Below are 10,138 nucleotides of genomic sequence, written 5' to 3'. Positions count from 1 at the left end.
CAGTAGTACGGGCCCATACTACCTTCCACACCTATCCATATTTGTCTCAAGTATCACCACAACACCCTAACAATATACATAAACATAGCGATCGCTCAATCCTCACTCCTAGAGGAATGCTAATTATCTCATAACTGGCCTCCCGGCCTCGCACAACCCACCCATGAGATTTCTATAACCCTGCAGCACTCGTGTATGCAAGCCATACATAACGCTGGACCCTATACACTTTCTAATACCTGATCCTACCCTAAGCCCTTCAACAAACAAGAACAGGAAATAAGGCCAAACCAAACATTCTCAGGCTATAAGATCTTAATTATGTACAGCCGTGATGCATACACAAGCAACTACAATAATGATGTCAATTTCATGTAAAGAAAACTCTAGGCTATCAGGCATCATGTAATCAGACAATTCTACCATGCAATTCCTGAAGATCCCTAGCCTAGTACTAGCATGCTGTTCTAACATATCATAATATCACATAATCGTATGGTATTTTGGGGTCTACTTATTGGCTTCGGCTGATCGTACACCCTGCATCCTCCTTTAGTATTTTGAAAACCATTTAAAAAAAATCATTTTGAAAAGCCTTTCTTGATTTGAGATTGGATTCACACGAGTGTTCCTCCAATTCACTCAAACCAAGGCTCTGATACCAACTTGTAACACCCATAAAATCATGCCAAATTTAAACTTTTTAAAACATTTCAAAACCATTAATCATTACAAAACTTGTTTTCAAAATGTATAATATCAGAGTATCCGAGAAACATAAACATAAATATGAGGAGCTGTACGATCACGCCTTTACCTTTCCGCGATCACCTGATGTACCTGAAACAATAAACTGAAACTGTAAGCCCGAGGCTTAGTAAGTTCCCTCAAAATACCGATACACTGCACATAACTCATATACAAATAACAACATGTACTGGGTCCACAGCTTTACCGTCTGGATTACCCCTGGGCCCACAATGTGAGTCTGGATTGCCTTCCGGACCGCAACTAACATCTGGATTGCCACCGAGCCCACAATACGAGTCTCCCTCAGCTCGTATATGGAATGCTCCCGAGCCCACAATACGAGTCTAGCGTGACCCACCTGGCCCTCAGCTCGTATCTGGAATTCTCCCGGGTTGGTTGGTCACCGCACGAAGCAGTATCACCTCAACCCACCCCACATAATATGTCGACATATAATACAACTAATGCACATACAGATGATCACATAATACTACAGGTAGTCCTACAAATCTACCTAACTGGCTACTCAACATACTACCACTGCTAGGATATCATATCCAATGGGCCGGCCTTGGTGCCTTAGACCCTTAGTATAGTGAGGTAACTCACCTCACACTGCTGAAGTCCCGAGGATAAAATTTCAGCAATTAAATATAATCTGACTTTTTTGTTAAAATGTGCATAACTCACTCAATTTAACTTTTTTTGACCTGATTCTTTTTCCTACATGTAGATTAGGATTTGTAGTTAAGTTTAGACTATAAAAACGCTTGATTTGGTTAAAAACTGAATGAGTTACAAGCCCCGCAAGGAAGGGTATCAAATCATAATTTTTTTATGTTTCAGCAATTAAATGTAATCTGACTTTGTTGTTCAAATGTGCATAACTCACTCAATTTAACTTGTTTTGACCTGAATCTTTTTCCTACATGTAGATTCATGTAGATTAGGATTTGTAGTATAAAAGATCTTGATTTGGTTAAAAATTGAATGAGTTACAAGCCCCGCAAGGAAGGGTGTCAAATTAGAATTTTTTTTTATGTTACAACAATTAAACGTAATCTGACTTTGTTGTTCAAATATGCATAACTCACTCAATTTAAGTTTTTTTGACCTGAATCTTTTTCCTACAGGTAGTTTAGGTTTTGTAGTTAAGTTTAGACTATAAAAACGCTTGATTTTGTTAAAAATTGAATGAGTTACAAGCCCCGCAAGAAAGCGTGTCAAATCAGACCGGTTCCAAAATCGAAAACCCGACAAAAACCGGACTCGGAACCGGAACCGGTAGAACCGCCGGGCCGGTTCGGTTCTTGATTTTGGCCGAAGCCGGTTCGGTTCTTGATTTTGGCCGAAGCCGGTTCCCGGTCGGGCCGGGCCGGTTCCGGCCGGTTCGGTCCGTTTGCTCATGCCTAGTTGACACTTTACAAAAACTGGACATAAAAGAAAGAAATTAAAGTATGATGTTGTAATATACAAATATTTGAAACTCAGTTGTTATTTTATAGTTTACCATGAATATAAACAACTTTATATATGTATGATATAACAATAATTGGAACAAATGAACGATATAATTACAAAAAAAAAGACAATTTCATAATACAATGTATAATGGGAACAAATTACAAAATGATGATATACAAGAAAGTAAAATCAATCTTTTTTATTACATCGGTCAACCGTCCAACTGACGGGTATAACACTAGTTGATTTTTAAAACAAAGTAATGAAAAATGATTTAGGGGGACGATTAGATCTCATTTTAGGTCATAAGCTTGTTTTCTCCAAGGTAGATGTTTCAATCTTATTAGGTTTCCTTTGGATTTGGTGATTCTTAAATCATAATGTTAATCGAATTATATTGACTACATGTTTATTTGGTTTATGACTTTGATTAAGAAGGATTTTTAAGAGTGTATTTGGTTTTTATACAATTTATAAAGAATTGGTTTTTATACAATTTATGAAGAATCCATGTGATTCAAGCTTTTGAATTGATATAGTGAATTGAAACCTATTGCACCAAAAAGTTTGATCATTAAACTAATTTAAGTTGTGATTTAACCCGATATTGGAAATTTATATTTCATAGATTTTATATTTTTGAATTTTAGTCATTTGTTGTAAATTATTTTTTATCGTATTTTAGCATTAAGAGACCCCCCCCACCCTTTAATTTTTATACTTTGTTTTGTAAATTGAATTCATATAATTTATTTAAGCCAATCTCTATTGATTTGATCCCTATTACCGCTACTACAATTTATTTTTTGTATCGTCTTTGTAGGTTTTATATTTGGTGGTATCGACGACCACCAAGTATTGATAGTTTACAATTGCTTAATCATGCGTTAATTCAAAAGTTGTGATGACAGTTTGTAAATGAAGCATATTCCTTATGGGTTGAGGTTATCTTGGAGTTGTTCGGGTATCAAGGAGGTGATGTTTTTGATAACCAATTCGGTTTTGGATCAGGGGTTTTGTCGTATATTATTGGGTCGATAAACATGATGCATGATCCTGGTATTAATATGCAATATTGTCTCTAAAAAAAAGTTGGATATGGGAGGAGTACCCGATTTTGGGAAGATGTTTGCTTTCGAGATGTAACTTTAAAAGTTAGGTTATCGCAACTTTATTATTTGGATACAAATTGTGCATATTTTGTTGCTGATAGGCGGTAAAATGGTTGGGTTATGTTGTAGATCCTATTAATTAATTAATTGGTGGTGGGAGGTTGCAAGGTCAATTAAACGAGCTCATTCTTCTTTTTCTTGGGTCAATCCATATGTCTATCGAGAAGGATGGTTGGCAGTGGGAGTTGGATGATACTATTTGATTTACCATTAAAGACACATGTTAGTTCGTTGACAGAGACTCTTTCGGGTGGATTTTGAGAAACGAGATGGAACCGTTATGTTCCTTGAAAGATTAATATTTTTTATTTGGTGTACGATGCTTGATAGACTTTTTACGAGATGGAATTTAACCTATAAAGGTATTGAAGCTTCGTCCTTGTTGTGTTTTATTTTCTATTATCACACAGAAACGATTTATGATGTGTTGATAAGGTGTGAGTTGTCGACCAATTCATGGCATAAGGTGCTTCGGTGGGTTGGTGCTGCCAGGATTGGACATGGTTTCATGAGTTGTGTAACTTGGTGGACTTGGTCACTCTTATGAGGAACCGGAAGGCAACCTTGGACTCGATTGTTGACACCGTCTTATGGGTGATTAAAAAAACGGAGTTCTATTTGGATATGCATATCTGGTTAAAGACTTTTATTTGATAGTATTGTTGATTTTTCTTGTACTTGGTTTATGCATAGAAACAATAAGGCTAATATTAGTTTGGGTTGAGTGGTTTTGAAACCCATTTTTTTCTATTTATGTGTAATTATTTTGAAGCCCCTTTCTAGTTTCATAATAAAATTTAGTTGCTAAAAAAACTCTCTTTGGATGTTCAATCACTAGCATTACGAACGGGTATTATAGATAAATGTTGACCTGACATCTACGTGACTAAGAGTGATCTAATATGTAATTGTGGCCTTATATTTAATGTGTAATCCATGTAACTCAAATATGAACAAGGTTCAACAATTTCATCTTCTTCAACGTTTTCCAAGGGCAAAACTGAAATTTCATGCAATTGTGGCCTACCTTCTCAAATCATAACATCTTGTAATAAAGATAGTCAATGAGGAAGGTTTTGGGTGTGTCCTAACTCTATATGATAGGTGTTTATACATTTGAACTTGGCTTATCCTCTCGAATTATCCGTCTAACATGTATCTATTGTGCAAATGAGATACCACTTATTTGTAGATTATGGATCAATTTGTTTAGGTAATTGGTTTTACATTCAATTTTACATTTGTAAGTAAATGGTTTTACATATGAGATACCACTCATTTGTAGGTTGTAGATCAACATAATCCTCAAAAAATCGTGTTTTTTTTTGTATTCTTCAAATACAAAAATAAAAGGTTACAAAGAGGAAGTTTTATTCAAGAGGATAAATCAAAATCAGATGTAAACCACTTATAATATAGTTAGGAAACACCCTAAACCTTCTTCAAGGGTTATCTTTAGTCCAATATTCAATGCTCTAAATAACGTAAGGCGTGATTTGACGGTAATGTCATGCCTCAAGCTTTTTCAAGTCGTGGCGAGTCACGTCGTTTGTAAGACGTGACTTAAGGCGGCAGTTTTGTATATAACTAGATGTGAGACCCGTGTATTACACGAGTTTATTAAAAGGACCAAAAGTAACGGCGTGAGCAAAAAAATACTACCCGTGTAAGTTTTGGTAACCACAAGGACCATGTTCATAAAAAATAAGTAACGACTGAGTTGTGACCTTTGGTAAACCATATGGACCGTTTATGTAATTTGGTCTTAATTAATATATACTAATAAAATTAATTAATATGAATTCACAAATGTACTATCTATATATATATATATATATATATATATATATATATATACACATTAATTGATATATTAATAAAATTAATTAATATAAGGTGGCATTTAATAGGTGGAATTTGAATAAAAAAGAAAAAAACTATAAAAATGACAAGTGGATATTAAATAATTCAAAAAAATCTAGAAAATGACAAGTGTGAAGGAGAATATGACATGTGACAAAATTATTCTTATTTATTAGAGTAGATTTTTGTGGCAAAAAATCTAGAAAATAATTAAAGATTAATTAGTGATTTTATATATATATATTCTACTATTTTTTTCATTTTTATATGCATATATGACTTACACGGGCATTTTGTTAAATCTTGGCGGCAAGTAGTCATGGCGCGCCATGACGAACTTTTTAAAACCTTGCCAATATGTTATAATTCCAGAGGGTAAGTCAAAAATGCATTGAACTTCAGTTTCCTCCTTCATATTTGAGTTGGAGAACGTAGAAAAAGGCAAACATTTTCGAAACCTTATTACATTTTCGAAACATTATTTTTTCAGATAGGGTCAGCCCCAATATGGGGTCAAGTTGGACGATGGCCTAGATTTACAACCTATCTAAGGCCCCATTTTCATATGTAATTAGGAACTTTTTTTCTCGTAGTCTCTAATGATGAAAGGTGGAAACGAAATTATCCAAGTTCCTTACCAAAGTGCCTTCTCGGTTCTCAAGGAAGTAAGTGAAGTGCCTTCATAAACAGTAACTAATGGTCACTTCTAAAATGTCTTTCTATATTCACACAAATCTTAAATAAACATTGCTCCTAGTCTCTCAAATCTCATAGTTCTCCCAATTTTGAAAATAACCATTGCGATTTGGGTATTTCATAGTTTTAGGTTGACTATTTCTCACGTTTTTCAATTCTTTGTTTGACCGCTTCTCTGTTTTTTCAATATAACTGTAACATCCTGATTTCCGAGAATGAGATTTTGAGGATTTCAAGCAATTAAAGAAGTCTACTCGATGAGATGGAGGCCCCAACTCCTCGTGTAGAGATTAGTCAGCCCGCGTGTTTTATGAGGTCTACTCGACGAGTCGGATGACCCCGAATCGACGAGTAGGAGCTGGAAAATGAAACTCTAATTTTTAGGGTTTGCACCCTATTTAAAGAACCTTAAGTCCTTTCCTCCAGCCCCTTACTACCTTTTTGACGGCCAGAAGAACCCTAATCAGTCTAAGCTTTGTTCTTGAGTGTTTTCTGAGGCTTAAAGAGTGTTTTGGTGGATTTTGTGAAGAGGTCTTGAAGTCTAAGGAGCTTGGAGCAAAGGGAAGCTTGTGGATCTGACTCTACTCCATCTTGGCATCATTTTGAAGGTATAAAGTCGTTGCCTTGGCTTATCTTTAATTAGATCTCTTCATGCCTAAGTTTAGTGCCACCTTTAGGATATTTGGAAGTCATTTCGGGTATTGGGGCAAGATCTGAAGTTGTAACTTCAGATCTGGACTCCTATTGGTCCCTATAGCTATAAAGCTATGAGATTTGGCAAGCTTGGGCCTTTCCCTTTGAGTTAACCTTTCCCTTAGTTTAGTTTTGGCATTTAGGACCATGCATGTACATAAAGTTTGCAACTTTACGTGGAAACCATGCCCTAGGAGGTTGGATCTGCAATATGGAGCTTTGGGGTGACTTAAAAACATATATATAAGAAATGGACTACATGAACTCGACGAGTTGCTTAGCCAACTCGGCGAGTCGGATGAAAGTTTCCCGTATTTGACTTTGCATGAACTCGACGAGTCAGTAGGAGGACTCGACGAGTCAGTTAGGGTTTTCCCCGACATCTGGACACGCATGGACTCGACGAGTTGGTTGGAAACTCGGCGAGTCAGTCAGGGTTTTACGAATTTCTGAGTTCTTAAGGAACTCGACGAGTTGCTAGCTGCACTCGACGAGTTGGGTCAACATGGACTGTTGAATTTGACCGTTGACTTTGATTTTGACCAAGGGTTGACCAGTTTGACTTCTGGGGGTATTTTGGTAATTTGGGAATTTATGGAAGAGGATCATCGGTGGATGTAGGTGTTGGACTTGGAGCTGCATTTGGTGGAGTTTGACTTTATCACTTCGAGCTACTTGTGAGGTGGGTTCTCCTCACTATATCACTAGTGTCTAAGGCACCAATGTCGGCCCTTATCGGATTTGTATCCGGGTTTATTGCATGATATGCCTATTGATTTACATCCTGGTAGTTAGGATGGTGATATGCTTAGTGACCTGGTAGGTCGGTATCCTGGTTTATAGGATGGTTGATATGTTAGAGATCTGTTAGCTCGGTATCCTGGTTATAGGATGGTTGTTATGTTATTGATTGGTTAGATCGGTATCATGGTTATAGGATGGTTGCCATGTTAGTGATCCGTTAGATCTGTATGACTGTCTGTACTTGCATGCTAGCATATGATATTTATGTGCACATGTTTGTTGGTTTGGGGGATTGGGTTGAGGCATGTCCTGCTTTGTGCTGTAGGCCAAGATACCAGGGCGAACCGGATAGACTGCAGACCCGGGAGGGCATATAGTCAGGCCGAAGGCGCGGCGAGCGGTCCGGATAGGTTGAAGGCCCTGAGAGGCGGTCCAGACGTGCCGAAGGCTTGGAGTGCGGTCCAGATAGACTGATGGCCTGTGAGACGGTCCAGTCGGACTGATGGCTCATTATACATGTTGTGTTTGTTTATATGATATGATTATGATCGTATGACGTTGGTATTTTGGGGGTAACTCACTTACCCTTCGAGCTTACATTTATTGATTATTGTTCCAGGTACTTCCGATGATCGCGGGAAGGCGAAGACGTGATCGTGCACCTCCTTATGTTTTTACAATTTGATTATGGGAAACTCTGACATTAAACCATTTTGAAAACATGTTTGTAATAATTATTGGTTTTTGAATAACTTAAAAAGTTTTAAATTGGCTTGAATTTTATGGTTGTTACAATAACTTTGCAATTTTTTTCTACTATAACTTCTACTTAGGTTTATTTTTGGATTTTGATTATAACTTGATTATTCAAGTTCAATTTATAATTAGTAATTCAAAGTTTTTATGTTTTGTAAAAGTCTAAAAGATCGATACTTTGACTATTAATTATATGATTATCATTGATGTGTTTGATTGTGAATTGGGGAAATGCACTGATCAAAGATTAAATGGGTTGGCGGTGTTCTCTATCAAGAAATATATGTTAGACATGTTGACATATTATTATTACTACTTACTAATGATTTTCCACCCGAAAAGTATGTAAACAGTTATACTTTATAAACATATTCTTGTAGGTCATTATATCAAGGATTATATTTTATAAACAGATTATTGGAGTTCTTTATTTAAATCAAGCTTATAAAATCAATGGATTATGGGAAGCTGAAAATACCAAGTTATGCGTCCATCAATAGTGCTTCTCTCTCTCTCTTTTTTTTTTTTTTTTTTTTTTTTTTTTTTTTTTGTAAATCTTAATGACCTCCATTTGTAATTTTTTTCCCTATTTTATTATCTTTATAGATAAATTTTAGTAATCGAACTATAAAATCTTGGTAATTTTGATGGGCTTTTTTCTTTAGCATTGAACCTCAATTGGACCGGCCTCGCGTTCAGATTTAGGGAACAAGAGATGCATGTTAGCTGGCTTACTGAATATAAGTCCATGATCATATATTAGATCCACCTTAACTAGGGGTGTGCAAAAAAACCGCAAAACCGAGCCGATCCGGCTAATCCAAAACCGAAAAAACCGAAACCGAAATAGAAAAAAACCGAAACCGAAAAAACCGACTATCTATGGGTCGGTTTCGGTTTGGATATGTCGGTATCCGCGGATACCCGAACCGAACCGTATATATATATATATATATATATATATATATATATATATATATATATATATATATATATATATTATTTTCATTGATCTTGAAGCATTATTTTTAATATGCAGGATCGAAACACAATAAATAAATAAATAATATTATTGTTATAGAAACTAAACATAGTATAAATATTAAAGATCTTGTATGTAATTTTTTAGTCACTGTCTTTGATTCTTTGCATGGTTAGGATGATTGAAAAAAATATTTATCAAGAAGCATGATACTGCCCAATTGCCATCAACAATTCTGAATGTTCACTTCTACGTTCATCATCATGTTTTATTGTTATTTTAATTATTTATAATTATTAAACAGATTATAATGAATGCTATTTAACTGTCATTGTGTTTTTTTAGTTTACGACTTACTTATTTTTAGAAAGAAATGTTTGAAATAGAGTTGGTAGTGTTGATTGAATTTGACATTTATACTTAGCGGGTACCCGTGAACCGAACCGTGGTTACCCGTCATCACACGGTTCGGTTCGGTTCAGTTTTTTTGCCAATGCGGTTCGGTTTCGGGTAGTGCACATGAGGTACCCGCCCCACGGTCACGGTTCACAATTTTATTACTATCCGAGCCGAACCGCCCCGTTAACACCCCTAACCTTAACCATATAGATGCCAAATCCGTGTTTACATACAACACCTATCATAATGGTATTTTTTAACAAGTGAATAAAGTTTAATTTTTCGGTGTTAATGATTTGGAAGAGATAATATATTATGCCACATGTATACATTTAATCACTAACTTATTATTTGTACATGATTTACCACAAAATTCTTTTTATGTGTTCAAAATGTATCATTACGACCGTGTATAATACATTATGTCGCCACCTTGTTTATTTTATAAAAGCCGATTACAAGTTAATTACATAGATATTACCTAGACATGGTGATGTAATACGCTCCCTATAATTATAAGACTATGTGGAGTGGTCACCAATCCACAACTCCAAAAGTGCAGTCACGTCATCGTCACATCATTCACTTCCAACCCGTTCACATAACAATTTCTTTGAAG

The sequence above is a fragment of the Lactuca virosa genome, chromosome 4, assembly GCF_052849685.1.
Source record: "Lactuca virosa cultivar CGN04683 chromosome 4, Lactuca_virosa_CGN04683_v6, whole genome shotgun sequence".
Taxonomy (NCBI): domain Eukaryota; kingdom Viridiplantae; phylum Streptophyta; class Magnoliopsida; order Asterales; family Asteraceae; genus Lactuca; species Lactuca virosa.
Note: the sequence above shows the minus strand (reverse complement) of the source record.